This window comes from Lissotriton vulgaris, chromosome 7 (assembly GCF_964263255.1).
Source record: "Lissotriton vulgaris chromosome 7, aLisVul1.2, whole genome shotgun sequence".
Lineage (NCBI taxonomy): Eukaryota > Metazoa > Chordata > Amphibia > Caudata > Salamandridae > Lissotriton > Lissotriton vulgaris.
Genome location: NC_141695.1, coordinates 1,075,139,635 through 1,075,165,002, shown reverse-complemented (window position 1 = coordinate 1,075,165,002; position 25,368 = coordinate 1,075,139,635). Strand labels below are relative to the sequence as shown.

Below are 25,368 nucleotides of genomic sequence, written 5' to 3'. Positions count from 1 at the left end.
CATCCTCGACTCCACCCTCACCATGACTAAGCAGGTCAACACCATCTCCTCCTCCTGCTTCAACACATTCGGAATGCTACGCAGGATCTTCAAAAAAATCCCCACTGAAACAAGAAGAACAGTCACCCAGGCCCTCGTCACCAGCAGGCTGGACTACGGTAACCCCCTCTGCACAGGAGCATTGGCCAAACTCCTAAGACGGCTGCAAAGCATCCAAAACACCTCTGCACGTCTGATCCTCGACATCCCCCACCGCAGCCACATCACTCCCCACCTGAGAGACCTACACTGGCTCCATGTCAACAAGAGGATAATCTTAAAGCTCCTCATCCAGGCACACAAAGCCCTCTATGACACCGGCCCAGCGTACCTCAACAGATGACTCAGCTTCTACACCCCCACCCGCAAGCTCCGCTCTGCCGACCTCGCCGCTGTACCCCGCATCCGAAGAACTACAGCCCGAGGCAGATCCTTCTCCCACCTCGCTGCCAAGACCTGGACCACCCTCTCCACCAACCTACAGCAGACCCAAGACCTACTGGCCTTCAGAAGGCTACTCAAGACCTGGCTCTTTGATCAGTAGCTGCCCCCCCCCCCCACAGCACCTTGAGACTCTCACTGGTATGTAGTGCGCTTTCCTGAGTGTCCTGATTGATTCAGCCCTGTCTGCAGGGTCATCCTCAAACGTTTTGCCTTCAGCCTCCACTTTTTTGCTGTATTCGTTTTTGTTGGCCTTAGGACTCTGTGCAATTTACCACTGCTAGCCAGTGTTAAAGTATTTGTGCTCCCTCCTCTAAAACATGGTCAAAGTGGCTGATATCCTAGTGACATATTTCATTTACTTATAAAAATAAGACTCTTGTATATTGGTTTATCATATACCCGGAGTCAGTAAATTAAGTGTTACCAGTGGGCCTACAGCACTTATTGTGCCAACCACTTAAGTAGCACTTTAACACATGTCCCAGGGCTGCCACTGCAGCCTTAGTGCAGTTTAAACTGCCATATCGACTTGGCATTTAAATCCCCTTCCCAAGTCTTAAACTTCCTATTTAAGACATATGTCACCCTCTATAATAAGAAGGTTGAACATGTACTTTTACGTTTTACATGTCCTGCTAGTGAAAAACTCCTAAGTTTGTTTCTCACTACTATGAAGTCTATCCTTCCCATAGGATAACTTTGGGTATTCCTTATTATATTTAATAAGCTATGATTTTCAATTGAGAGCTAGTAGCTATGTCATGTTTGGTGTCTTTGGAATTGTAATAAAACCCCTGTTTAGTGGTAAATTCAGGTTTTTTCTTACAATTTTCAAAATGCCACTTTTAGAAAGTTGATATTTTTCTGCCCTTTGCCTTTTGTGCCTGTAGCCTGGCCTGGGTCATATGAATGAATGTAACCGACAGTTAGACTTTGTGAATTCCTCGCAAACAGTCACACAATAGAAGGATTAGGTGTGCCTGAATGAGCTGTTTGCTGGCAGGATGGGGGGCAGAGCTGAGCCCAGCCCCACTTGCAACTGAATAACCTGTGATCTGCCTTCACACAAAGGGCCTAACAACCTCACATTGTCACTGCAACAAGTTTAGAGCCCGTGCAGGGAAGACATGAAATTCCATGCACTTCAAAGAAACTGTCTACAAGCTTCTCCCACCTTCAAGAACCACAGCAACAGGGTATAAAAAAGGGGAGTTCACATACTAACTCTTCAGTACACTCTGGATCTGTGGTTACCTGTCAGAAAGGACTGCTGTACTGCTGAAAGGATTGCCACTCTGCTAAACGGCTGACCTGCAGCTGCCTTGCTTAATTGCTGCCTTTCAACCCTGCTGCCCTCTTTCCTTGGAAAACGTGATCCTTGAAACCAGAATACTAGAGTGACTCCAATGGCTAGTCTGCTGGCCTCCTGATATGAGCCTCAGGGACAAAAAAGGGTCCCCAACACCTGGACCCAGCTAAAGTGAGTTTCTGGTTCCCAAGTGGTGCCCCTCAGGTTCTGGACCCTTGCTGGGGCTCAGAGAGCTGCATTCATGTTTATGGGATCTTCATGACCATGAACGGACCCATTCACAATGAGACCACTCTGCCCGCACTGAAATTCAACACAAACCTCTGATAGTGGAATCTTTCAAGCTACAGCATCGACCCCCTTGTGTGGATCACCAACGTAAAGCTCCAGCAATGACTGTCCATGAGGCCTGGCTTGATCTTTGCTGTACGCCAGCAACCTTCTGTGATGCTGTCCTCATAGCCCCCTCCACTGCAAACAGGACTCTTGGTACAGATTTGAGAAGGTAAAACTTCAGGTGTCCTAACCTGGTCACTGTAGTCAGCTTGGGACTGGACTTGTGATTTTGACCCAGGCTATCGTGACCAGTTATCAATGTTGGGCGCTTTGTGCTTTTTGGTGCTAAGTTCTCCAAAATCTTTTAAAATTCGTAACTCTGGTTCTACGAATTGGATTATTGTCATTTTGGTGTCAAATGATTTGTTAATATTTGCTCATTTTAGGTTTCGCCTGGCGTTGCAGCGCAAAGCGATGCTAGCTGGGTGAGACATATTGTAAGAGAGTAGATTTCAGAAGGGGACTTGAAGACCCGCCCCTCATTTTCATTGGCTGGCATCACCGGTTATGCTAAACGGTGGCCTGCCATTGGTAATGAGGCATTTTTGTTGCCGACATTTCACCTTTTTGTCCAGCCTATCCGGACTGTGCAGTCAGCTTTGCGGCGGTCGCGAAGCATTTTCTTATCTTTGTCGGGCCATCTGTTTTCACTCAGCCACGTGTATAATTTTGCATCGCGCATTCACTTAAAGTGAAAGTGAAAGCACAATGCAAATATAAAAACTGCAGAGTGAAAACAGATGGCCCTCTGGTGAGCGCTTGTTTGATATTGCGCTTAAGACTGTGCTTCGGTCGCTTCTGTGCACTACTGATGACCAAGGATATTTTTTCTCGATTCAGTAGTTCTTTTTCCCACTTTGCACAGCATCTTGTGAGTTTTCTGCAGGCACCACCCGTATTTTGTTATCCCCATTCGGTACAAAAATAATCAGAATGACACATGTATTTTAGGCCATACCTGTATAAACTTCAACAGTTAATATAAATACAAAACACTTATAAAAGTGTTCTGGAGCTGCATTAATGATTCCTAAATATCAAAGTTAATGAAGGCAGAAAAGTACAAATGAATACCTACGATTTCATTTAAACTTTTCATTTAATTTAAAGTCTTATTTATTATCAACTCCGGACCTTTGCAGAAGCTTAAAACTACTACTAATGCCTGGTATTTCTGTCTTGAAAGATGGCGACCCTGCCTGTAAGTGGTGTTAATTTGCTCTAACGTAGCGCTTGGCGCCAATCATATGTCATTCTAAAGCGCAAAGGTGTATCTAAGTGTCCCGCTAGAGACCTGTTAGTTTTGAGGTGTGTGCAGTGCACGAACTGACACCAACGCACCGACACGACCCTTCTCTGAGACCCTCTAAGTGCACTGAGACCCTGGCCCTCCTTGGTTCCCACCTCCCCTGCCCCTCTGTCTCTCTCTCCGCCGTTTACTGTCAGACCTACCACCATGCGGGAAAAGCAACCTTTTTTAGATCACTGTTTTTTTTTTTTTATATATTGCGAACTCGGCCTGAAGGCAACCAATCGCTTTGTATGAACACCAGTTGCATTACAGATGGACACATTCATTTTTAGGCAGTGGGAGATGAAGTGATTTGCCCAGAATTACAATATGCTTCAGCCTCCCACCAGACTCGAACCGGGTTCCCCGCCTTCAAAGTCAGCGCTCTAGGATGCCCCAAGGTGGCAGACCGGTGCAATCACGCCTGCTTAGCTTTACAAGATGTTCATTGTGGAAAACCAGAACAGGCAAGCTGTACCTCCTGGCCTTCCTTGATGTAGACAGTGTTTACATTATTAAACAGCTAGCGTTTAGAGCATGACAAGTGTTAAGGGCATGTTTATATATCCTTGTGTACTAGGCGGGGGATGGGTAGCCCCTGTGTCACAGCCCTCATTGTAATGTTTGTGTCTCATCCCACATTTCTAGGTGCTGTGCTCAGGCGCTGGCCATTTATAGTACACTTTGAACCCTGTTCCCTCCTGGCTTGTGATGAGTGATGGAGAGAGAGTGCAGATGTGGACAGTGGGGCGGAGGGGTGCACCACCTCTTCTTTACAGATGTCAGGTGCCCACATGCTTACACCGGACTCAAGCTGCCACTGCCCTAATCTGGAAAGACAAGCGCCTAGAAGCATCCGCATCGGGCTCTGTTTGGAATTCCATGTTTTTAATATATTATTAGTGTTTTCTGATTTTGCTATGTCAGATTTCACACACTGACCTGAGTTTGAATGTGGACTTTACAGGGACAAGATTGTGCTTTGAAACCCTGCAAACTGTGAATTCTGTTACACATTTATTATACGGAGAGGGTAGACATATGGGGGGCGATTCCGATCCTGGAAAAACGCTGTACAAATCGTGGTATGGAGCGTTTTCCCCATACAACTCGTACTTGTAAGGATTCCCCTACAACCTAGGAAGTACGATCCGTACAAATAGACGCACTCCATACAAATTGTAAAAAAGACCATACAACTCGTATATACAAGCGATTCCGATTCGGATTGCTCTGTACGCGACGTCCCCATGTATTCCCGGCAGCAGTTTACAACCCGTCAAGTACGATTCGTACAAAAAGGCACTCCGTACAGCTCTTTTTTTACAGGAGTCAAAAAGTGCGGGAAAAACCTTTTACGCCCCGAAAACAGTACGAGACAGACCCCCCCATGTACGCGTCGTACACCCCATGAATACAGGGGTACAGTGCGTATGTACGGTGCGTACAGATGACACGGAAAGTGGGGTACGGTGCGTGTATACGCGATGAAGGGGTACTGGTCGTGTACACTCCGTACAAGCACCGTACCCCAAAATCGCGTATGTACGGTGCATACATGCGCGATGTTGGGGTACGCACCATACACACACCTCGCATGTGGGGGGACCCCTGTACGCCTCATACCCCTATATGACCCGTACCCGGGTATGAGTTGTACCCCCAGTAGTCCATACATTCTGTGAACTTTGTAAACTTCCTGTAGTGGAATGATGAAGCATGAGACTTGTGGTGTTGTTCTATTGAGCCTCACTCAACTCTGTCTACTCTGCTGCTTATTAAAGGTTGTGTGATTCACTTTTGTCACACTCTTTCTCTCTTTTCTTTTTCATTCTTTCTTCTCTCCCATCTCCCGCTCTTATCTCTCGCAAGTTCGCTTTCTCCCGCTCTTTCCCACCGATTTGTTAGGTACGTCACGGACACCGTACTATGCAAAGCAATAGGTTTTGCTTTTGGTATTGTAAATAACAATGCCTTTTAATTTTTTTAAGGCATTGCCATTTACAATGTCAATAGCTCAAAATAATGTCATTGCGAGACCTACTGCCTTGTAAATGCTTGTTGCTAAATTGGTTTGGGAATTTTCCTGTGTACTTTACACATTGCCTCCAAGCTAAGCCTTGCTGCTTTTTGTGCCACGTTACCCAGGGTTAAGCGTAGGTGAGTTTAGTGACTTTTTGTGATTTACCTTTCAAGGGATTGTTGCTGTTGCTTAACCAGGTCTCACACCCCAGTCAACCAACAACCCAATTTATCACACAATCCTTTCCTTTTTATTTAACAAGTCAGTATAAATTGGGAACTTTGGTTTTCATATGTTTCAACTGAATCAATTTAAATGACGAAACTTGTGACTCAAGAACTATAAAAGCAAAGCTTGTTATTAAAAACCTGTTTTTCTACCATCAGTGATCTCTCAAAGGTGTCAGCAGCCCAGGTTATTGCATCTGTTTGACCACAACAGCAGAATACTGTTGGCCTTATTTCATGTAGAAACGGGTCTCTCTCTCTGAGAGGTCCTCATTCACCACACCACTTTGGCCAGAAATGAAAGTTCCAGTTTCTATGACTCATGGGCAGATCTCCGCTCAGTGGTTACTTTGAAAATGAATGAGTGTTGGTGCCCAAAGCTCTGCTTAGAATGTCTGCAGTCAGCCGGCACTATTAAAAATGGGCATGCGAAATACCAAGGATGTGTTGTCTTGAATCCATCAAATGTCTGCTGATGAAAAACAAGTGCTGGTCCCCAATATTAGATGCTGGAGGGCCCTGCTGGCAACCACCAACCGCAACCACCAACTCAAATTAAGAACTCTCCTTAATGTTTTTCTTGAAGAATCCCCCAAAATAAGACCAGCAAAAGGTTGCTCTTGTATTGGGCGCTGGCCCTTCTTCCTTAGTTTGACGTGTGGAAAATGTCTAGAATAAATGGTAGATGCAGTCCTCACTTGCAGGAATAGGACACTATCACGATAATGAAGTTTGCTGACTCAGTGGAAGCATTGTTGGTGATGGGAGACCGAGATTGGAGCTGTCATCTTTACAACGTAAGTAAGCAAATTAATACGGCTCTATACCTAATCAGGTCTATTCCATGAAAACCAATTTGCAATAGACTAAAAAGAACCACTTTGTAAAAGAAAAAGAGAAGGTAAATAGAAATACTTGGAGTTCAGATGTGCAATCTACGTGATTAGTCATCCACACATTCAATTTCATTCTATTCTCTGCACTTCTAAAGCGCATAGCTACCCAACAGACCTCCCAAAGCTCTGGGTGTTGCTAGGCTTAACACTATACATGCTAGATGAACAAAAATGTAATGAGCTGTTTCCTGAAACCCCGTTTATTCTGGCAGTTGCTCAGTGCTTTTGGTAGAGAGTTCCATAGAATAGAAACCTCATACCACAATGAATGTCCTCTGCTCCTGTTTTTGTTAATCTTGTAAACAGATAGCAATCCTTGAATTGAAGAACGTAGTAGTCGGCTGGAACAATAGGGACGTATAAGATGTTGCAAAATGTGTGGTCTCTTCCTGCTCTTCGCCTGATGTGCTATACATAGTGTCTTAAACTGTATCCTTTTGTGTACTGGTAACCAATGTAAAGCAGCTAAAGAAGTAGAGGCAGAGTGATTTTTCAGTAGTCCCAGAAGAACCTTGGTCGCTGCGGTTTGGATCATCTGGAGATTTTTTATCGCTGATTGTGGGCTTCCGATATATAGAGAATTCCGTAGTCAAGGCATGACAGCATTAGAACTTTTAGTACCACTCTTCATGCGGAAGATGTTAACCAGCCCAGCACTTTCCTAAGGGTTATCTACGTACCAAAACAGCTAGCAGTTAGTTTCTGGCCTGGGCTTCCATAGTGAGGTTACTATATAATAGAATGCTCAGACTTTTAACTTCTGAATTAGGGGACAGGTGTTCCCAAAAGGAATTAGGCCAGCAGAATTCCTTCTGAATGCAAGGGCTAGTACCAAAAACGAATGCATCAGTTTTGACACCATTTAGTTTTAAACTGTTGGTGGACATCCAATCACCAACTTGCCTTAAGCATCAATTGAGTTCACTAGATAGTGCTGCTGTGCTGGGCATAAGTGAAATATCAATCTGAATGTCATCTGCATATGGCACCATAGAGAATCAATGGGAGAATATGATCTCTGAGAGCGAGCAGACATAAAGATTAAAAAGAGTGGGGCTTAAAGATGAGCTCTGAGGTACTCTCTGTTTTAAGGGAAGAGAGGTAGCAAAAAAGGCCCCTCACACACTTGAAACCTCTGTTATCCAAGAACGAAGCAAACCATTTTAGGGCTGATGTGGAAATGTTGGTCTCTTCTAATCTGTGAATTGAAATTGGATGGGATACTGTATCAAAGGCTGCACTTAGATCTAGCAGTATAAGTACCCCTCAATAGCTGTGGTAGAGATTTTTTTTTAAAGTCTTTAGTCGACCGCAAGTCGGGCTTTTTCTGTGCCTCTTCCTGGCCTGAAACCCATTTGAGCGGGATGTCATATTCCAGTCCTGCAAAAAACTCCGGGAATTAAGAAATGTGTTTATTAAGAAAGGTCTCCAACACTTTACATATTTTGGAACTCTGCATGAATTTGACCCTTGTAGTTTATGCTGTTGTAGTAAAAGTGGTCTTTTCACTGTAGAGGACAAAAGCCATGAGCAGTTGGTATTAAATTCTGCAGAGCAGCAGCACATGGTACTTCCAGAGCAAGGGAGGCAAAGCCTCATTAACTGATCGAATATGGATAATTTCGCCTTAATTGCACTTTTGCTTAGAAGGCCATTATCCTCCACTTTTATGCATTGTAGCCTCTGCGTTTGTGCCCCGCAAGAGCAGGCAGAGTGCTCATCAAAGAGTGCCCAGAGCACGCGTCCTAACACAAGAGCGCTCTTCATAAATGCACTCGAATTAAAGCCGCTACACTCTATTTAGGACATATATGTTCCAGTCACTGTCCCTTCTGCCTACAAACATTTATCCTTCAGAGTATGAAAAAGAAAAAAGAAAGCATCACAAGACAAATGTGCCTGCAGAAATACCCAGTGTGCCGTGGAAGCCTGGCTCAAGAGAGACACATTAGAGGTTTTTTTTTCTTTACCCAGACTATTCGGTGTTCTATCTCAGTGCAAGCCAATCAAACACGGCGGGTTTTAGAAGCCGCCATGTTCTGCTATAGCTTCTGAAATGCAAGGCAGTCGGCATCACCAATGGAGCATCGTTATCCCTGAGCCCCTATAGCAAACAAGAGCAGACAGTACAGTAAAAACATGAAAAGATAAACCTAATTCCAGTAAAATCAACAATTATGCAATCAGATTAACCAGTGTAATTCATAGTCAATAAGAATGTTATTTCAGATTTTCGAGCAGCCAATTCTGCTGAGGCTCCACGCTGTGGCAAAAGATGTTCCTCAAATGTAAACCTGCCCGACCAGCCCTGTGGCACATAGTCATTGCCGTGTTACGGAACGTTACAGGGCCTTACTTTACCTGTTTGATATAGAGGGCAGAGAATAATGTTCTTTAGCGACAGGGCTTTTGTACAAACTGTTTCAATGTTTCTCATCCCCCAAATTACACGATCAGAGTGACCCTTGTTTGTACTCTTTTTGTTTCTGAACGCTAAAACACGTAAAATACACAGTCTACACTTCACATGAAGACTTCTCTTAGCTTCTGTTAGACTTCAAAATAGTTATTGATCACCAGCAGTAACAGGTCGCCTTAGTTCCTGGAAATCAATTGACATTCACTCTCCAACTGCCAGAAGGTGAGGCACTCACGTTAGCCTCAGGAAAGGGGGAGTACAGGGCCAGGAGCTTAATGTATAAAAGTAGGAAATTTCAAATTTCAAAGAACATATGTCCCTACAGTATGTTAGTATCTCTGTATGCTAAATAGGCATTTTTCTATGGGAAGGTCTTATCGAGATGGTCTAATTTTACAATTTTGCCTAATAAATCGTAGAAACTTGCTTTGAAACTCGGGTTACTCATTTATAACAAAATCTGCTTTAGTGGCTGTAGTAGATTGTTGCTATCTGCAGTGAAAATTTGTTTAAAAAAAATCACAGATTGTCCTGTCTGCAAGACAAGCAGAGTTAACCCAACTCTACTGTTTTTCTTCCCTCACTGACAATAATGAACATCCCGAATCAGTATTAAGTGATGTACTGCCAGGAACTATGCTTCAACTTCAAAAGGAATGAAAACTGTCAAGGGGCAACCATTGAAACAATTATCTGGGATGAGCCACTTGGAAGGGAACTGCAACCCTAGCATGCCAACAACTAAAGCAACTTTTTTCTAAAGACAGTGGTCCCCAGACAAAAAATAGATGAAAGACAATAAATATAGACCCAACCAGTACTATATTGTAGAAATCTGTCCAGCTGGACAGATATTTAATGTACAATCAATTCAATATTTACAAAGAGTAAACAAGAAGCAGTTTTAAGTGGGACACAAGCCTGTATACAACGTTAGCAAGAAAGATGTACTATTGCCTTTAAACTATTTTTTGCCTGGGGACCACTGTCTTTAGAAAAAAGTTCAATTACCCAAAGGTCCCTGACCAATTACGAATTGGGTTCCTTGTCCTGTTACAATAAAAACCACTAAAGCAAAAGCCTTCTTTTTCTCATGAAGATGGCAGAAGGCGGTAAATGGAACAGAAAGCTTTCAAACAGAGAAGTTTCTCCGACATATTTTTTGTTTCCAGCCAAATTGGAAAAGGGGTGGTTCCTCGTTTCTACAGAGCTCACTTTGGAAAAAGGTGAGAGGCCGGTAACTTCTGCTATCTTGGATAGAGGTCTATGGGAACGTTTACACTCAAGCACGACAAAGTGTACTTCTCTCCCCTCTGCCCTCGCCCTCACTCACACTCCCGGCATCCATCAAAGCCTCAGTGCAGGACACTCCTTCTCCTACCTCTCTTCCAAGGCCTGGAATGACCTTCCCCTCCACCCCCGAACAGCATCCTCCCTCACAGAATTCAGAAAAGGACTCAAAACCTCGCTCTTTGACTGACAGCAGCAGGATCCTAGCGCCTGAATACCCTCATAGGTGATTTGCTGCATTCTACAAATCCTGATTGAATGATTTGCGGCAGATCTGATCCTGCCAGTGGCAGTAATGTGTCGGTTCTACTAGGGATTGAACTGTGCAGCAGAGGAGACACGTCGGCTTTGCTGGATTCACAAAAGCTGGCAGAGCACATTAGGCCCACTTCCAAGGCCTGAGGTGGCATCACTTGGCAGGGTAGCCTGATAGATGACAGACTTCAGGTGCTGGAGCAAGGTTGTTGGTGCCTTCTGTCTCTGCGGCTTAAGGCAGGAGGCCAGCCAACTAGACCTTGGAGTCACTCTGGGGTTGTGGGTACAAGAGATGTAGGTCCAGTCCTGCTCACCCAGGCAAGAGTTGGAAGTGGCCTAGCCCCTAAGTGGCTGCTACGGCTCTAACATGCAACAACAGGGAGTGGTATTCCTGGTAAAAGGAATACCACTCCCTGTTGTTGCATGTTAGAGCCCTAGCAGCCACTTAGGGGCTAGGCTCACTTCCAATTATACACAAATGCTAGCAGGCATTAATCTGACATAGCACACATACCACAATAGCCGTATTAACTTGAAAAGCATTGAGTGCGATTTCCACACACATCCATTTATTCACCCAGGCAAGAGGGCAGCAGGCCAGCACAGCAAGGCATCAGCACAGCAAGTCAGTAGTCCAGCAGGAGAGCAGTCTGGCAGTGACAGTCCTTCAGCAACTCAGCAGTCCTTCTACCTGGCAGAGTTTTCACAGGTCAAGAAGTGTACTGAAGTGATGGTGTCTGAGTCTTTGAAGCTGGAAAGAAGGTAATAGAGGATTCCTTTTGAAGTCCTCAGGCAGTAATGAAAAAAACAAATGTAAGAGTTTCTTACTACCAGGGCATGTAAAACTTAAAAGTACATGTCTAGCATATTAGATACACTGCACTCTGCCCTCTGGGCTATCCAGGACCTATCATAGGGGTGACATATGTTTTAAAAAGGATGGTTGGGCCTGGAAAAAGGTTTATTTTGCCAAGTAGAAATGGCAGTTTTAAAACTGCATACACAGGCTGCAATGGCACACCTAAGTCATGTTTAAAGGGATGCTTAAGTGGATAGCACAATCAGTGCTTCAGTCCCACTAGTCGAATTCTATTTATAGGCCCTGGGCACGTGTGATGCCAATCTACTAGGGACTTACAAGTAAAAAGATATGTCAACCAGGTATAAGCCAATGTTAACATGTTTTAAGGAGTGGGTACATGCACTTTAATACCGGTTAGCAGTGGGAAAGTGTGCAGAGTCTTAAATCCAGCCGAAATGAGGCCAGCAAAAGTGAAGGAGGAAGGCAAAAGGTTTGGGGAAAGCTCACCTTAACGCTAACAGGTCTAACATGAAGTATTTTTTTCATCAGAATGAGAAATAGTGAAACCAACTTAGGCACATGTATTCAGGGAAAGGTGTTGTGCCTGTGGCCGGCTTAATTATGATGCTGATATGCATGATTGGTTGGTCAGGTGGTGAGAAGGGGCTGCTGCTATGGGCTGTGTTGTAGGTGTTGTCAATGACCCTGCTTTCATATTGCCAAATGTGCACAAGTCTTTGGAAATGTGCATTTCATGTTGCATTTGCGTTCTCTATGTATTGTGCAGTGTTATTAAAGGAAGGGAGTTAAATATAATAAGAACAATGTATAGTTCACTCTCTATTATTACTCATCAATATTACACTTTATTCCTATTATTATTACTGATCTCCAAAAAGGTACTCTGGGATCTGCTTGGATTAAAACTATTACTATTAAGAGTAAGAAGAATAGCAGTACTAGAAATAAAAACTATTGGCATAATAACAACAACACCACCAACAATAACAATTATAATAATAATACGAATAAGAATAATAAGAACGTTTTACTTTCAAACACTTAATTGGTATTATGTTTAGTATTGTTATTATTATTGTTGAAGCTGTTTTTATCATCATTGTTATTAATATTTGTATGATCATTATTATGTTTTTATTATTGTTATCATTACTGTTGACCTTGTTGTTCAATTTTTTTAAATGCACCATTGAATTCTTTGCAACAAAATCTTGTTTTGGATACTTTGAACCAAAGCTGAAGAAAGCATGATGCGAAGCACTGGGGGGAGGGGGGGGCGCCTTTTCCCTAGTTATTTGAGGCACGTCTGGAGCTTGGTGATTAAACCTTTGTCTTCACCTCACACTATCAGATGGTTGACTTCAGTCTCCTTGGACCCTATCTGTGAGGCTGCTGCTGGCTTCAGCACTCCCACAGTCACACAAACAATCACCTTATGGTTTCCAGGAACAAAGGTGAAACATTTCCTGGTGCAGGCAGTGTTTACTGTCTCTTTACTCCGAGAAGCGCCACAAAAACAGATTGCAGAAGAAGACATTGTTTCAAAGGGACACACAGATGTCTGCTCCTAATGAATAAATCTACAGTACATCAATCAACCCGAAATGGGATATAAAGAGACTCCAGACAGCATAAAAAACAATTATTTGTCTATTGAATAGGAAAAATAAACACGATGAATTGTACTTGGATTGAAAAAAAAACTGCATCAAGGTTTAATGAACATTTAATAAACAGGCACTGGTCCGTGTCCGAGTACTGTGCCTAGAAGTGAAACAGCCGCACATGCTTTTGCATCTGGAGCTGAGGGATAAGATGTCCGCTGCAATTTGCACTTCAAGTTTCAGAATATCAGGCTGGCATTTCAGTCACATTTTTATATTTCATCCTCAAATGGCTTGTTTTTATGTAAAGCGTTATCGATCTTGCACAATACCGCACGCCGCCGAAGGAGATGGAGAGAACAAGAGGGGGCAAGGGAGAAAGGCAGAGTCCCCGTGTCACCAAAAGGCAAGAGTTTATATGTGCGTGGTCGCTGTTCCCATGCAACTGGGGTAGTCAAAGACCAGGTGCCTATACCAGGGATTAAAGGATTAAGGGATTAAGGGAGGGGGCGCGCCGTGGCCAGCTTGGCCTCGACCAGTGTCAGGTAGTCCTGCCATTGTGTAGAGTTCAGTCGCGGGTGCGCTGTCGCACGCGCTGCATCTCCTAGTTGATTCATGTGCTCGGACACCAGTGCCCTTCGAAGATCAAGTATCCACGTGTGAATGTTGGGACCAGTTTGCAACTTCCATGACATGGCTATTCTATGCTTGGCGAGGCCCGGGGCTAAATCAAGAATCTTATTCAGACCCTTAAGGGTAGCGCCACGTTTTGTGATACCCAAAAAGAAATGGACAGGCTGCGCTTCCACTCAGGCATCAGCTGACTCTGTGAGGATAGTGGCCACTTCGGTCAAGTATGTTTGAATACATGAGCAGGTCCACCACATATGTGTAAATGTGGCCCCCGGGCCTTGGCATCCAGGACACTAGTCAAAAGTCATTGGGTACATACACGTCAGCCTATAAGGTGTGAGATACGTATGATGCAAGTAATTTAATAGGGTGTACTTCAACCTGGCGTTGGTAGACATAGTTTTTGGGTGGCTGATACATTGCACCCATTGTTTGTCAGTAATATTGGTGACCAGCTTGGTGTCCCAATACGCAAGTAGTGTTGTCAATGGAGGCGTATCATCCAGTCTAAAAGAGATATAGATGGCTGTTACGGTGTGCCTGCCCCGTCAATGTGTCAGCAGCGTTTGCAACAGGTGAGATGTGGGGGTTTGGTGCGATCATTATCCCATGTTTGTAGAAAGTGACGCGAAAGCAATATGCAACAGGAATGAGCCCTGTGGTACTTCATAAGTGTCCACTAATTCCGTGAATGTTTGTAACTGCGAGTGTACATACATATCTCCCCATGTGGTCAGTCCCTTTTTCATCCAGTGCCCGAGCTCCATATGTCCGACACATATGAACGTGCCTGGCAGTACATCCTGTGGCACGTCAGGGGCATATGGGGTAGTCGGGCTACTGTGCAGCACATATCTGGACCAGCCACGCCTGGCCGTCGTCATTAGAATGTACCCTTGATATTTTTGGTTCAATGTAGTGGTGCCCGACAACCACTCCAGTAATGTTGGTTGATCCCACGATATGGCCAACATGGTCAGTTCAGTAAGGTTGCTCTTTGCCAACCATCTCATTGGCCATTGCAGCTGTGTCAAATTTTACACTTAGTCTGCATTCTGTGTTTTATAGGTATATATAGTGTAGTACAGGATTTTTTGTTATTGTTATTGTTATTGTTTAAATTGTTCTAAAAACATTTTTTAAGTACACTGTATAACATTATATTTACCCTTATAACCCAAAACGCACCCAAAACGCACACTTATGGTTTGATTACGAAGGTGGTTGGACGAGTGTTCAACCGCCATCGCCGCGGGCAGGTGACCATCTGACAACAAGTCGGCGGTTCCACCTGCCCTATCATGATAAGACCGTTGTGCAGGCTATCAACAGTGCCTTTTTCTGCAGCCCAGGAAAAGGAAGCAGCATAAGCCGCAGTAGTAAAAGACACTAAGTGCACAACCATGCACCGTGGGCCAGACACAATGTCGTGTCTGGCACACGGTGAATGGACATGTGGGCGGGGGCAGCTACTTAGTGGCCCATGGGACGGGGACCCTGCTTGGGGCCCCCAAAGTCCCTTTCCAGATGCCTTTCCATGGTGGTTGAAGCACCATGAAAAGACAGTCAGAAATGACATCCTAATCCCTATGGTGGTGCCTACGCAGGCACCACCTTGAAGGGAAGGATAGCAGTCCAACTGCTGCCCCATCGGGATCCTTGATCTGATGGAGGTGGCGGTCTGTCCCACAGACCGCTGCAGTGTGACTGTCCAGATCGTAATGCAGCAGTCAGACCGATAGCCTGGATGTCGGTAGGACTGCCACCGAAGGCCTGTTGGTGGCAGTCCCACCGACATCATAATGAGGACCTAAGCATGGTCTTAACTATAATCTGGACTTTTCATTTTGGAAGGGTGGACTACTGTTTAGACCACTCTTACTCTGCGTTCTGGGTTTTTAGGGGAAATATAGTGTAGTACAGTGTACTTAAAAAATTGAAAAAATTATAATTTAAAGAATATAAAAAAATACTGTACTACACTATATATATTAGTAAAACACAAAACGCCGACTAAGTGCTGCTGAAACAATGCAACGCATGCACATCTTGGCGATTTCTTTTCAGGAGCGCGGCACCATATGGTGGCGCCATATGGTTGCACGCTCCCGAAAGGAAATCGCCTATGACCCCTCCCCCTGCTGCCACTTTCACAGCTGAACGGCCAATGCTTGTTTTTGCTGGCCTGTCACCCAGTCATGCTGCCATCTGTTAGTCCTTCAAGGCCTTTCTCTTTCTTGATACCTAAGCCCTTGCCTTCTCCAGAAGGGCTTCTAGATCTTCGTCCAGCTCTGGACCACACTATCACAGAGGCGTTCAGTGCCTCATTTTCATTGGCCCTGCTCCTCGACACCACCCTCCACCTCCCGGAGCATGCAGGCCTCTTTCTCTGCTTGTCCCTTTCCGTATTTCATCCCAGCATGCCATCCGGGTCCGCTCATGCAGCATGGTATTACTGTATTGTTGCCTCCAGAAGTGGGCTAGAACGATTCCCAGCGGGAGCCCACAAGGCTGCAAGCAAGAGCCATCCCACCGAGCTACTTCACAGCTCAAATGTAAGTCTGCTGCAGTGCTCTTGCAAGGCTCCTGGAAATCAGCTGGTGAGCGCTCCTCCGTGCCCAGCAGTACTGGTTCCTCCAAATGCCTCTCATCCAATATGTGCGCCGAGCAGACTCCAAGACAACATTCTGGACGGTTACTACCGGGAAGGAGGACGTCCTCCTAGCTCGTCCACACCAGCGATGTTGCTTCTTGAGGCGATGTCCATCTCGCAAGGGTCCTCTGCAGCAACGTCCAATGTAATGAGGTGGTGGTCAGTTATGGCCAAGAGGAGCCCCTACTCTCTTTTGACCTTCTTGGCCTCCAAGCCCTCCTGTCTCTATTAGCCGGTTCGCTGATTGAAAAGACGCGCCCCATTGTTGCTCGTCTTTTTCCACTAGCTTTGGCTTCAGTGCTTCTTGCATTCCCAGCACCGGTAGGGGTTCCCTGCTGGGCCTTATAAGGTCTGGCTATGACTTTCTGGCCCGCTTCACGAAGTGATTGAAGTATTACCATCTCGTCAGTCTTGCTTTGCTTAATTACATTATGAGATATGCCCAAGCCTAAAAGACTAGAACTACTGTAAGTCACTGCTCAAACATCTTTTACTTTGAAATCAGGTCTCTTCCTGTTCACTTCATAGACGAAGGAACTCTAGAACCAAACCAAACATGTCCTGTACCTCAAATTCCTGAGGTATAATAATAGACAACATGTCTGGTGGGAGCCTTGGTGACTGGGTGACACAAGGGTCTACCTGCTAATAACATCTCACAGGCATAGTAAAAGTCCTTCTTAAAAATGGTTGTAACTAGGAACTTTCCAGCAAACAAAATCTTCATTTTCATAATGATAAATAGATTGTATATATGGCATGAGTAAGGTTTGAAGCAACAAGATAACCTAATAAAACAAGCATTTGCAATGCAATGGGTCTCACATTACTGAATGTTTGAGCTATTGTCGTTGCATTATTATTAGCAATGTCAATAGCTCAAACTTTAATAATGCGAGACCTATTGCATTGCAAATGCTTGTTTCCTGTGCCAGGATCTTTAAATGCTAGGAATGAGTGTGCTGTATAAATTACTATAAAATGCTTTAATTGTAAGAACACATCTTTGCAGTCTTACTACAAAAATTTGTTTGCAACGAATGCTTAAACCTACATTTTCAGTAAGTTTGGGTTTGTTCTTTAATCAGGATTCAGTATCCTCTCAGTAAAGCTAAGCTCCCTGATTCTCATTTAATGGCATAGGAATAACCTGTGACAAACCAACACTATTTGAATGTTTTAATTAATGCAGATTATCAATGAACATTATCTGATTCCTTTTCAATAATGATTATGAAAACAGGAATAGGTGCAGGTAGAGAAGACTGATCAGATTAACTTTCAGTACATGTGGATTAGTGTTAAAAAATCAGAAACATCATATCACCATATATCAGCTATTGCAAACAAGAGGATGGTAGATGGGTGCTACTCATAGGTAAACAAGCATAGACCTATCAGTCAGGTCCTCTCTCAGTTTTCTTTGTTTGCAAGCCCCATTTGAGATGAACACACAAAGTCCTCAATAGATCAGATCACTGCAGAGTGTCAGGAAGATTCAATCCCCAGCAGTACATTTTGGAAGGTAAACAATGACTTAACCCAAAATCCATTCTGTGGAGGGAAAACTCTGTCTCAACCTGGCTAGTTTGTTTTCTAAACCTTTAGAATGGATCTGCCTGGTACTGGGCTCCTGCATAATTGCCAAGGACGGCAAGTATAGGTAGGAGCTCCAGTTCAGTGTCTTGAAGAGCTATATTAACACATAACAGTGTGGATCCTGCATAAGTGCCTCCAGGACGTAGAGCTTATTGCTGCCTATGTTCTCAACATTTTTAAGGAAACAAGGACTACCATTATTCAATGAGAACCAGGGCACAAAGTATTTTCAACAAACAGAGGTTCTCATTAATGATGTAGTTACAGAAAATACAGATGTTTCTGACTACATTAATGGCCATATACAAGTACAATGCTCTTTCATAGAGAGCACCAACTATCTTGCTCCCTGTCAGGCGGGCTTTCGTCCCCGCCACTCCACTGAGACGGTGGTTATCTCACTCATGGACCAACTTAGGGAGGGACTCGACACTAACACCCCCCAGGCCTTGGTCCTCCTCGATCTATCCGCCGCCTTTGACACGGTTGACCATTCTATTCTCTTGTCTCATGTCAGGGCGGCGGGTATAGGGGGACAGGCCCTTGCCTGGATAGGATCCTTCCTGGAGGAGCGTACACAGGCAGTCCATCTGGACGAGTTTTCCGCCTCTCCTAGCAGGGTGACATGTGGGGTCCCTCAGGGCTCCTCTCTCTCCCCCCTTTTATTTAATCTTTACATATTTCCCCTCATTTTTGCACTTCAACAGATGGAGGTCACAGTCTACAATTATGCTGATGACCTCCAGCTTATTTTTAATTTTTCCCCCTCCTTACCTGACGCCTCCAGCTTCCAGTCGGTACTACTGTTTATCCGGGCTTGGATGAACGCAAACCATCTTAAGCTCAACCCGGATAGGACAGAGCTGATCTGGACTGGAGACCGCAGTAATCCTTGGTCACCTACCTTCTGGCCCAACTCCCTTGGGCCTTCCCCATCCCCTTCCAATGCCGTTAAGACCCTTGGCATTACACTCAATCACCATCTGACACTTCACACCCATATAAGTTCTGTTGTTTCCTCCTGCTTCTTTTCTTTACGTATCATTAGGAAAGTATCCCGGTTTTTCTCCCTTTCTGCACTTAAACTGGTTGTCATGGCCATGATCTTATCTAAGATCGACTACGGGAACATCATTTACAACGGCGCTCCCGCCTACGCACTCCAACGTCTCCAGTTGGTGCAGAACCAGGCAGCCCGATTGGTGTATGGCCTCCCTAAATTCCATCACTCCTCCCCGCTCCTGATGGTTCTTCATTGGCTTCCAATTTAAGTGAGAGCCCTCTTCAAACTTGGTTGCCTTACCTTCCAAGCTCGAGTAGGTTCGGCCCCTGCGTTTATCAATTCAACCATCACTAATTACTCTCCCGCCAGAGATCTACGATCTTCTTCAAAGTCCCTGCTAGTTATCCCCCGGTTCAGAAAAAAACGATCTGGCGGCCAGAGATTCTCGGTATTGGCACCCACCTTTTGGAACTCACTTCCCCTCCCTCTCAGATCCTCTTCTTCATATATGCAGTTTCGTAAAGCTCTAAAGACCTTCCTGTTTGAGCAAGCCTTCAATCCTTAGCCTTTCTTCCCTCAGTTCGAAACTCTATAGCGCCAAGAAACTGCTCAGTGTATGTGGGCTTAACAAATAATTCAAAAATTCAAAAAATTCAAATTCAAATTTAAATTCAAGAAAAAACAGGGCCAAATATAAAGATAGAGTCATCAATCACCCGTCATGAACATTATTACTTTGCAATGTTATCAAGGCTTGGACTAAGCCTGGTGCTTTTCTGACACTATGTTGGTCAACCCTGCTAAAGACCTTGCCTAACCAAGTATTCCTCGCTTCCCTCTCATTAGAGACCAGAAGAGTGGAGCCCAAATACCATCATTTAATAAGAGTAGATGAGTGGATTGGTGACTGCTGATTAGCATACTCCTCCTTATATCAAAGCTTAATTTGTCATTAGACTTTTGTTGTGCTTGCCTCTAGAGTCCATGTAGTTCAAAGACGTCCTGCCTGGTTTTCATGTAAACCATTATGCATGCAGGCTCTATCCCGGGGGGGGTTTAAGATATGGGTCCGTTGTACATGATGCAATTACCTCAGATTTGTTAATAATATTAAGTCCAGAGATAACTGTGCTTTCAGCAAAATCTACTTTTGAGCCGTGAGATGAGCTGATTTTTGATTCCATGGTACTTGCGTTTAAATAATGAGCATCTATTACCTCTGTGAAAGGATCTTGTTTTGTTCCCCTACACGTTGCACCCTTACCGATCGGTGCTATATTCCAGTGTTATCAACCACGAAGAGTGTTGCTAAGAAATCCTGACTTTTGGCCGACTGGGTTTAATTGTCTGTGTTCTCATTTGTTATTGAAAACTATAGCAATCCATAATGTCTGATTGCACACACTAAGTTGTAGAACATGGGTGCCCACTATTGCATCTGCATTCTATTCAGTTATTTTGATTTAATTCTTTTTTATATTTACACTCTATGCTTACTATTTCTGACATGCATATATAGAAAATATCCACTTGTAATATGTTGCTTTTTAGAACTGTTGATAAGATATGGTATATTGCTATTGGTGAATCCATAACTAAGTCATGCAGTCTTTCTGAAAGAATGCTATGTGATGAAGTAGTAGCCACATATAGTCAGTATGTTGGTCGCAACATGGAATACAATTTTTCCCTGTAGTAATAAACGTGAACCCAAGTTCATTAATGTCTTTGTTAGACCTGGCATCTTTGGAAGACTTTTTGGCCCTGCCTCCTGTGTTTTTGCCTGTGTGCTGGACTTCGCTTTTGTTGGTTTAGGTGCTCTGGGCACTTTACTACTGCTAATCAGTGCCAAAGTGCAAGTGCTCCCTGTGTAAATTGTCATTCTGATTGGGATATTTGATTTACTGGTAAGTACCTAGTAAAGTACACTGTGTGTGCCCAAGACCTGTCAATCAAATGCTACTAGTGGGCCTGCATCTCTGATTGTGCCATCCACACGGAGCCTTTCAAAGGAATCTCAGACCTGCCACTGCAGTGTCTGCACGAGCAGTTTTTAACTGCCATGTAGACCTTGCAAGTGAATCTACTTGCCACACCCTAACATTCCATTTTCTTTCATGTAAGGTTCCCCTACATTAGGCCCAAGGTACCCACATGTGCAGGGTAGAGTGTATGTGGAAGGTAGGACATGTACTGGTGTGTGCTACATGTCCTGATAGTGAATTACTGTGCATTTCATTTTTCACTGTTGAAAAAGCTGTCCATCCCATAGGTTAACATGGGAGCTGTAACTTTCCCTTGGGACAAGATAGAGAAATGGAGTTTAGGCTTTCTGAACTCAAAATTTAATAACGCACCTTTTAATAAAGGTGGTTTCTAAATTGTGTGTTTGGAAAAGTCACTTTTAGAAAGTGGGAATTTTCTTTCTTCACCATTCTGTGCGCCTCTGCCTGTTTGTGTGTTTACCATCAGGGTCTGTAGTGACAAGAGCTGGGGATGTGCATTCACTCTAGACAGTAACATGGGGGGTTGCGTTGTGTCTTGCCTTTCCTGGGTGACTCAGAGCCAGGTTGAATAGATCATCCTGCATTTAGAGTGGTGGGTGGAGTTTTCACTAGCACCTGAATAAGCTGTGTCTGCTCTGCACAATGCTGTATTCACCTTCGGTAGTGAAGCTTGACCAGGGAGGATAGACCGTTTTTTCTGAGCTCAGAGACTCTTGTAACAAAAACTACAAAGACAAAACGGAGTATTAGTAGTAGACCTTAAACACCAGAACTTTAGATAACTTCTGGAATCAAGAGGAACCTCTGCCAAGGAGAAGAGCTGAAGAGTTGTGAGGAGGAGACTCTCCCTGTGCCATGTGTTGCTTTATTCGGTTGGCCTGCAGTTGCTGCTTCTGCCAAGGAGAGGAAAAAGACTGGACTTTGCTGTGAAACCTGCTTGAGAAGAATCTCCAAGGGCTTGTGTGTGCTTGCCTGTTCTGAAATCTCATGGACATGAAGACTTCACTTCCAGCTGCTGGAAGTTCTTACCTGCCAGGTGGTGCCAATTCCAGTTCTGGTCCCTTGTAGGCTGTTCTTACTACTAGAAGCTGTGAAAGCCTGTGAATTGATGATTCAATCTACCGGCAGATGTTTATTTCAAAGCAGCACCGCTGTCTGGGAGATATTGACTCAGCACCTGCCCACTGCCCTAGAATTGCAGCACGCCGAGTCTCGTGCACTGATCTCCGAACTCCAAGGTCACTGCACCGACTCTGACGCAGTCCCTGCTGTGCAGTTAAAAGATTCAAAGCATCATTGGACCTCAGGTGAAGAAATCAGTGCAGCGGCTGTGACCGCTGCCACATTGACTTCCAGCACGTCCGGATTTCCACGCATCACACCTGTGCGCCAGATCTACATCAAACGCTGGGGCTGCAGTAAGAAAATGACACATCGCCTCATCTCCAGTAAAGAAGCGATGCATCTCCACCCATGTGTGGCCATAAGGAACTGACGCATCACCTCTCCTGGTGCAAGGAAGCAATGCATTACCTTCCCTGCCGCTGTTTTTTTTGGCTTGTGATTTTGACACATCCCAGGTACTTTGCACTAAATGTGACGCATCCATAGCTTCCTATGGACAAAAATGTTTAAACCTTCTAAAAATCTATGTATGTTGGATTTTTGTAGTTTTGGTGGTCTTGTTTGATTTAGATAAAGATACTTTATTTTTCTAATCTGCTTTGGCGTCCATTTGTGGTGTTTTCACTGTGTTAATGTGGGTTATATACAAATGCTTTACATGTTGCCTCTGTAGTTTAGCCTGACAGCTCTGTGGCCAGCTACCGGAGGGTGAGTACACACAAACTTAGGTGTGTACTTTACTCATTTTGACTAGAAAGAAGGGTCCCTACTTCGACAGGGAGTATACCGTTGCTAACTAGAGACCCCCAATTCCAACAGGCTTGCGTAAAAAAATAACATGTTTTAAAGGGGCACTTGGTTTTAACTCACATGACAAATTTTCAAATCTAAAATATTGTAAAGGTATACTTTACTTAGGATAAAAATTTTGGTTAGGCAGTCCATATTTATTCCATCTGTGTTAATTGTATTGTGCCGTGCTTACTATACCCCACTCCGCCTCATTTGAACTAGGTCCTGACTGCTCGACTATGCTAGCATAGAGTGTGGAGGAGGTTTTGGAGGGCAAGGTTCCATCCCAGACCGCATATTAATCTCACCTTTGATAGGGTATCACAGAGACTACAGGAATGAAGGAAAGCAAGTGACAATGTGAAAAAATGGGAAATGGTCTGTGCAACGTGGGTACCTAGCTCTGCACCAGACAGAGGTAATTGTTGTTTCTTTTAGGAAAAGGATGCCTGTTGACCACTAAAGCCAAAGTTGTAGAGAAAACCAAATGCCATTGATATGCAAGGGTCACAGACTTTTGGACTGAGTGGAATTTTACAACAAACCTGGGTATATAATACATTTAATGCGATAAATTTGGTCAGAGAAACACACAATGTGCTATCAGGCCCACTATAAACTAGTCAAAGGTTAATGAAATTAGGTTGCTATATCTGGTCTTAACCAGCCAATAAAAAACAGAAGAGAAAGGTAAAGGGGCAAATCAACAACCTCATTAAAATGTGTCATACTGCAAGCGAAGTGTTCGAAATTCTAAATTAGCATGAAACGTTGAAAACTTGTTACTAGTGCGAAGGTGGCAGGAGTTGAAACACGCACATTTGTGCTTAGACGAATTTAGCCCTAGAGGCTGAATAATTGCTGCGGAAAGAGGGAAAACCTTGGTGTCACTTGTTTAAGACATTAAAAATATATACTCAGCTGTCAGACATCTTTTTATATGGATGTGCGGTGTGGTCAGTGGACCATGTTGAAGTTTTTAGTAAGATTCTGATTGTTTTAACTTCTCTTATACAGACCTGCGCCGTGATTATAGAGCACTGGAACAAGTGGAAGCTGCTTTAGCAAGTGTCCGCCTGCGTGATTAGTGAATCCTCGAAACCGAGGGCGGCAGCCCGCGGCAGCGTCCCCCCGGCCCTCTCAATAATTCACAACGCCGTGGTGAACTTTGCAAAGGCTCGAGCTGCTGTGAGAGCGCGAGGAGCCTTCACCGGAAGCCCGATGAAAGGAAGGCTTCCGCCGATGACCACTGGGGCCATCCGTACCACAGCCTGAGTTGCACAGATTCATGTCAATCATTTGCAGACTTTCCTGCTCGACCACGTCCGCACTCGGTCAGCTTTTATAAATACAGGATTTTTAAACTATTTTTGTGTGCCTGGGTAGCACCAGAAAGCTAAAACGACTGAATGCCTTTAGCTACTGATGGAGTTACAGGATAATAAACACAAGCGATATATTCCCCTCGGAATTCTGCAGACTGAAAGTACATCAAGGCAAGAGTAAGTAAACTACTTCGCTTAATGCAATATCTGTATTGAAGAAGAGTGCCATTAACTAAAAATATACATTTTAGCTAGCACTAGTGGATGTGAGCATCTGGCAACAAGCCTCTTCATGAATAATTAATCATTGGAGGTGGGAAGGATGTATTTAGCTCCAGCCCTAATTAAGATGGAGCCGAGAGTTAATAATCATCTGCAACAAAAGCTGCACTTCATTCACGACCCACACTACTAGGCAAGTGCGCGTCGTCGAGGGAGAGGCTAGCCTTATTTAGTTTGAATGAGATCAATACCGAAGCAAGGGTTGTTTCATGTGTTACCATCTCTAAAATACAAAAGAAGGACTGACAGCTACTTTTAAATTCGCAATTGTGTGAAAAAAACATGACGATGATGGGGCGACAATTTAGCATGAGTGTACTAGATTAAATATATATAGTTATTTTTCTATTTGTGTAAAATCCTGTGACTGTCAGGTTGAAATTCATTTTGAAGTCTCGGTTTTGAAAAGGTGCTCTCGTTCACCACGATTAGGATCCTTGTCACGATTGTACATAGAAAATGTGTACAATTCACAGCATTTAAAACGACGTGGCTGATCATGCACACATATGACGAGGTGGCCATTTTGAGTGGTTTTTTTTCTTAAAACAAAAGAAAAATCATTCCAAAGGCGAAATACCGAATTGTCCATGTAGGAGTTATAACTCATATCTTGATGGTCAAACCAGATGTCCGCAGCAAAAGATTACCTATTGGAGACATCTGGTTGGACATGAGCCATTGGTCAAGAGAAAATGCTTTCACAAATGTTGAAAATTAAATATAAAAACTGGTAGATTTAATCATATCCAAGCTACTACAGGTAGTATCCTGGTGGTCTAGTTTGGAATGTAATGGGAGATTATGGTCCTCTCATTGAACCCCATATAAATGTACATATGCCTTGAGACTTGTGCAGCACAAAGTCACAGTGAAGCAAGTAACAGCTGAACCTTCAGTTAAGGTCAATATTTTAAGTGCAGTTTCTGACGAGAAAAGTCAGTTTCTTATTTCATCAAATGTATGTATTGAGTTTCTAAAGTATGTACCTAGC

General features: G+C 43.9%; 1 protein-coding gene across 1 annotated transcript in view; it reads right to left on the bottom strand.

Annotated features, from left to right (window-relative positions):
• SPOCK1 (SPARC (osteonectin), cwcv and kazal like domains proteoglycan 1) overlaps positions 1-25,368 on the bottom strand; it is a 2,113,319-nt gene that overhangs the window by 780,858 nt on the left and 1,307,093 nt on the right. The gene's annotated exons all lie outside the window — the stretch shown is intronic.